Source organism: Homalodisca vitripennis, chromosome 2, assembly GCF_021130785.1.
Source record: "Homalodisca vitripennis isolate AUS2020 chromosome 2, UT_GWSS_2.1, whole genome shotgun sequence".
NCBI classification, from domain to species: Eukaryota; Metazoa; Arthropoda; class Insecta; order Hemiptera; family Cicadellidae; genus Homalodisca; species Homalodisca vitripennis.
In genome coordinates this window covers 38,520,841-38,527,969 of record NC_060208.1, presented here as the reverse complement: position 1 = coordinate 38,527,969, position 7,129 = coordinate 38,520,841, and positions in this window count along the sequence as shown.

The following is a 7,129-nucleotide window of genomic DNA, read 5'->3' as shown; positions in this document are numbered from 1 at the left end:
CACTTTTATATTTACTATACATTTATCTAATCCCAAATTAAAATGTTTTGATTAATAATGAAATCCATTCAAAAATGTATGTTATTGTATGATTACACATGACTACATTTTATATATTCATAACCATTTATTACTTTTAGTATTTACGGAAAGATTTTGTATTGCATAATAATAATAAAAGTGTATTGGGTTCATTTCCCACGTCAGTTATCTTATTTGTAATATAATTTTAATATAAATACATTAACTAATCAATCATATTCTTGATCCTAAATTATTTATAAGTATTCAACTAAAGTTTTACATTGCAAAGTTCTACATCAGTTACTGGTTTTTCACGTACTAATGATAACTTTCTTGAAAAAAATTGAATTTTTTTAGAACAAGTTATTATTTTAGATCAATTTGATTTTATAAAAATATTGACTTAAAATAGATTATATTAAAAAATATATATCTGTGCAACATAGCAAAATCAGTTTTTTATAACGTAATGATTTTATTATTAAAAAACATCAGATATAAAGAAAAAAAGTTTACTGAGGATACAAACTATTTTGAGTCGGCATTCATTATCTGACAGTACCGACATCGCTGTGACGTTTGACTGTGTGCACTGAAATGTTGCAGTAAGTAAGGACTGAGCACCCTCCCACACTATATTGCATCTGTCCGTGTTTGCTGTGGGATTAGACAGTTCGATTTGTAATAGCGAGGATGAAGAGTTATATAGTTCTCTTTTTATATTTCTGTAAACCTTTAAGTGTTCAATATATTATTCTGTAACGCTACAGGTGTCTTTCAACGATGATATATTTAACATAATTATTCAGTATACATAAATTTGAAGTTTAATATGTTTTATATTTTTTCAGCAAAAGATATATAGTAAGATTATATAACTACTACTTGTTTTTTATTATTTGAAAGGAAAACACATAAAATTACTCTTTTCACAATTATCGCAGCATATTACGTCACTAAACTAATTCAAATAACAATAAACAAACATATAGGACTTGTAAATTTTTATTTTAGAAAGCACAAAAAGAAATAAAAATTATGCTTATGCCTTTTGAACACCCCTAAACATTTTCCTAAGTTAAACAAGTTCTCCAAAACATTATTTATACAGCTCCAAAAAAGGGTTCTAGTTGGAATTTTGCATACATTAAAATTTCAATATAGTTAAAAATTCTAAAATGTTTTTAACAACACTATATGACAGGAAAAAGCAACTTTAGCAGTAAGCAACAACGACCTCCAGCGACGTTACGCATAGATAAAGTCATATGTAATCTAGCGATAAAAATTTTAGTAAAAAATATAAAGGAATTGTAAAAACAGGCACTTTTATGCCTTATTGATATATATACTAAGTGTGAAATATAATAATATTTTCCATTTAATATTTAAATTATTTTATTTTAAGTATCTAAATATATAAATTTGTAATCATTTTCAACGCTTTTTATAGGTTAAAAAAATAACTATTATTGGGAACGAAAAATAAAACGCCAACGCTGAGCTTGACACGTAATTATCATGTATATTTTCAGTTTATGAAAACATGAAGGATTCTTTTATAAACGCCATATGAAAAGCTTTTATATTTCTCAATGTAGCAGTTTGAATATTTATTTATAGTTATTTCAAATAGGGAGCAATGATAATAAACAATAAATAAAAAAGTTTTTAAGGGGTATGAAATAGACGATCAAATATATATATATATATATATATATATATATATATATATATATATATATATGTATGTATGTATATACATATCCGTTTTTAATATAAATTTAATTCGCAGAAGAACTTACCTGGGGTGTTATTTTTGTAATTTTATTGTATTCAGGCTACAATTAGTACATTTAAATCGTTATGTGCCGGGATTTACGGAGAAAATTAGAAGAGTAGGTAGAAAGTACAACATTAGAACCGCATTTAAAACATACAATACTCTTAGATAAAGACTTTATCTAAGAGTATTGTATGAGACTTAGTCTCATAAAAACAAAACCAAAAATGGCACACAAGATGTAAAAAACTGTGTTTACAGTATATAATGTATTTGCAATAGGGAATACATAGGCAAAAGACCACTAAACGTAAGGATAAAAGAGCACAAAGAAAACACAATAAAGGGTCTCACAGATAAGTCAAAAATTGCACACTATTGTCGGTCCGAAAATCATCATATGAATTGGGATGAAGCCAACATAATACATCGCGAGCCACATTATTCAAGAGGAAATTAATTGAGGCAACATACATTAAATTGGCAGACCTACCAATCAGTCGAGATTAGGCCGCTTTGGTTGCCAATTCTAAAAAATTAACGAAAAGTAAAACCAAAATTTTATCAAACGGATCAGATATTTGTAATAAAACAATGCGGAGTCACAATATGGTTTTAAGAAGTTCATCTAGAATGAACCAATAATAACAAAAAGAGCCCATTCCTGTCCCCCTTCCTTTTTATTTTCGCCATCTTGTTTTTGTCTGCCGTGACGATTGCCATTGGCTAGTGCCCTCTGATCAGTCGTAGGTGGTTAGTAGACGAATGCAGACCTCTATTATCTAGTTCAGTTTTAATCATTAGTGTTGTGTATAGTTTTTATTAAGTGCATGTTTTTAGAGTTAGTGAAGCTAAAAAACAACATGGTGGTTGTGATTCCTGACTTAGGCGTGCCACAACGCTTTGGTATTATTTGTTTACATTAACCTAGTTTGTAATTATGTATTAGGTTAGTTCTTTACCTGAAGAAGAGATCAGATTGCAGATCTCGAAACGTAGTGTTACTGATTTCTTGTTTCACTGAACGATGGCAAATGTCCGGAAAAGTCCTGTTTCTTTCACAATCGTTCCATCGTCAAAAATAACCTTTAAACAAAGAATTGAAATCTGTAAGTTCATTACTGTTTTTAGATTCATATTTTATTAGGACATACACTAATTAGATAAAAGACCAGAATTATAGTCACAAATGTCGTATCTACACTCTATGTTTTATTACTCGAAATAGATAAATGCCTATTGGTATGCAAGTTTTTAATTATTTCATATTACTTGTCGATTAACTTCTTAAATTTTTCTGTCTTCACGTGAGTATTATGGCATTTTATAAATGTACCGTAAATCCTATAGTTACAATAAACTTGACAAAATACACAGTTGACACTTCAGATAGCTTAGAACGCCGTTGTAAAGTTTAATTGTAGATTAATGAGTTCCTTCATTATTTGTCCTAAGCATGTTTGTATATAGGATATCGGTAATCATTATATTACACACTGAATTATAGGGGTGGTTTCACTATTAAACAAATTATTTCATTTAGTCTCAAAAATAATAAATTATGATAATAATCTAAAGTTTTATAGACTTATTATCTGCAACGAATCTTATTTACACAACCATATTTCGATATAAATGTCTTAATATTCCCAAACCCGAATATCAATCTTTATGTCAAATGCAAATATGCATAGTCATAAAAATTGCAACGAGACCATCATTGTTGACTGACGCTGCAATTACTTTGACAGGGAACGGGCGGAGCTTAACTTGCCGGCCAAGTATGACAAATGATCCCTTCATCTGAGATGTTGATCTACAACCACGCCCAAGGTTGTAGAGAATTTTAATATTACTCGGAAGCATTCCTAACTGTGAGATAACATCACATTTTGTCATCATAACAAATTTCTGCAAATTATTTCATAATTTAAAACTCTTCTCCTGTAGATAGTCTCTGTTTGACTAATGTGTTCATATAATAAACACACACAACATTCTAGGCAAATTCAAGCATTAAAAGTCTTTAAAATAAAACACCGTTTAAATCTTTACGTACAACGTAGTTTTAAGTAATTTCCATAAAACTAGGAAAGTAATACTATAATTAGAATGTAATATTTAGAGACAGTCTTATATTTGTATTTTAGTGTGTAGCATTTCCTGCTTAATCCTAACCCGGTGTGTAGCAATTTTAAGTATAAGTTTATTGATAAATGGTTTTATCAGTTCGTAGTACCACAAAATGTACTTGTTTTTATGAAATCAACAGTATTTAATTTTAATTATAATAATAGTAGAAATAATTAAAATTAAAATTATTGCGTCTATATCGGTTGATAAGTATATTTATAATAAATAAGTAAATGGTGAATAGGCATATTTTAATACTACACAGCAAGATATATTTCAATTTTCAAGTGTTTTTATACAAGACCTATGACAATCGAAGTTCAGTTTTAATCTTAAGCTTTGATATATTGGAAGCCTCCGTGTTGCTATTCACCTTGCTACTGTATTATGCTACAACATGTCCTTAGTTTTGAGATTTGGTTGTCCTTGGTCGGTTTCAGAAAACATGTTTATACATATATTTTTCTGTGGGTGTAAGTTAATTTTTGCGATTAATATCTTTTAAGTGATTTTTATAACATTTCAAGTAACAAGAACAGTCAGAACTAGCCACAGACACATTCACACTATGTTATATTTTGCGTTTGAATCTGAGATCTAAGACAAGTGAATTTCAGTTTTTGACACCGATTAGTGGATGTATGAAAAAGAGTTTAAAATATTTCCGGAAATAATCTGTATTTATACCTCCAACCATGTGATTCAGACTGATGAATCTAAAGGAACAGGTAGAAACAAAGAGAGTTCTTTATCACCGTCTAAAGAAACACGACCAGCAATAAGGCTCAACATTCCTACGCGGATTGCGATGTTACCAAACGAAACTTATATAAAGCGATCTTTATAGTGGATTAATTTAAATATCTTACCTGATTGAAACACTATGATGCAGTGATACTTGAACAATACATTAATGCAAAGGGAAAATTTTCACGTTTAAAATAAACTAATTGTTTTAAAAAATACTCAGAAATTCCTCAATTGAATGTAGTTCACAATTATAGTTCTTTAGTTACGAACTTTTTTGTCCTTAAACGGTATCTAGATATTGATGTTTTTAGGTAAGAAGACATTACTATGACACATTAAACGATAGTTACAAAAAAATACACATAATGAAAACACTAAGAAACATATTGAATGGTATAAACAGTTTGAAACTTATGACTGTACTGTATGTAATCGTAAAATAAGGAGGAATATAACAACAGTAACTAACATAACATGTTAGTTTCTCGATCTACGCAGAAACTATGAATGCCTGCTCCTATAAAGGTGAGTTAAACGGTGGATTTCTATCGTTATTGGTGGAAGCTTAGCGATATAACCAATAAAAACCAAACACTGGCTTTTTCACGAGCTGGTATAGTTTTGATAATTTGACGCTACAATCTTTGGTGAATAGTTTTCCATGTTGATTATTTAACATTTTTTTCTTATGAATTATACTGCATATGTGGTTTTGAAGCTGTACTTGGCTATAGTAGATTTTTCCATGAATTTTCGATGTTTTGTATGTCTAAAATCTTTATGCTACACATGTTCATACTAAATCTTTGGTTTTATCGCTGGCGATTGAGCCATAACTACATGGAATTTCGGTGACTTCCTGTATATATCGTTGTACAAAAAAATATTTAAGAAATTGTCACTGCTATATGCGCTTGCTGAGAGTTATACCGTTTAAGTTATATTAATGCAAAATTTAATGAGCTATATGCTATAAAGAATGAATTATATACTCTATTAAAAATAAAAATTGCCTCCTAGGTGTTCGTTGTAAGTTGTTCATGTTTTAAAATAAACACTTTAATTATTATTAGTAGACATATTTGCTCTCATTCTCTAAAGTTTTTTACGTGTGATTGGTTGTAAACTTTCATTGGTGTGGAAGCAGTAGAGGGAGGTAAAATCGAATTTTCCAGATTCATGCCATGTGAGGTCAAGTTGGAAGGTCCTAATAAGCACTTGGATCTTCACTGATTAGTTTTTCCATGGCACATACTGATCAAGATTGTCGAGGTTGCATACTAGTGATGAAGCTGAAATGTAATTTAATAGAGCTTTATACATTAACTCTTATATGTATGTAACTCATTAAAATGTATAGAACGCCAGCAACAAATTAATGGCGTTACTAAATATGTAGGTCATGCCGAAATTTATTATGTAGCCAGCAATATATTATTAATATCCTTGGCTACAAAACATACAAGAATGAAATTTAATTTGTATAATAAAACACGTTTAATATAAACAGAAAGAAATCTGTTAACCTGTAATACTCGCTAATATATTTTGTACATAAAATGATTGATATGGTGTATACAGAGGTACCACAGCATAATACCTGTTTACAAATACCGATACATTAACGTGATGTATGTGGTAATACCTAAAATGTTGGCGGCTTCTGTGGGCATACTGCCATGACACATTTCCTGTAAAAACTTTCCTTTACGCGTAATTGTATTTATCTCGACATTATGGGTAAAGTATATATTCTTAAAGAAAGTCTGGGAGTGACAGTAAGATATAGTCAGAATATTTTAAGCACAACATTCTTAGATGGGATTAACCTGATAGTCCTCCATTTAAACCCTCATTACTCCTTAGAAATCGGAATCTTACGGCTGACAAAAATGTGAAAATAGTAAGAATAGTTCTGAAATTAGTATAAATCATAATTAGTGATCTCTGAAATTCGTGAATCATATATTTCGTCAAAACAAACGCAGTATTTTGTTGCTATATATTATATATATATATATATATATTTATTTCGATATTGACTAATATGTCTAAGAATCCCCGATGTTAGTAAAAGTAATTATTAACGTGACATTTATCGTAATATACTATGAAAGCTTAAAATGAAAGTTAAAATGACTGTGACTTAAAATGAAAGTTTGCTAAACAAGCTTAATCATAAACCATGATTATTACCTTGCGTATTTCAGATAATCTATAATATTAGTATATTACTAGGTGTAATTACAAATTAAAATTAATCATTTTGAATTTCTTCTTAGCCGGTATTTAAATATGATTAAACTTAAAAAAACATATAGAGATGTATGGTTCAGTATGCATCCAATTTGTATTCATAAGTTAAGGTTGTAATATGTCAGTAAATTCTTTATGATCTTTCAAAACTTTACTGTTTCCAATGCGATTTATTTTATGGTG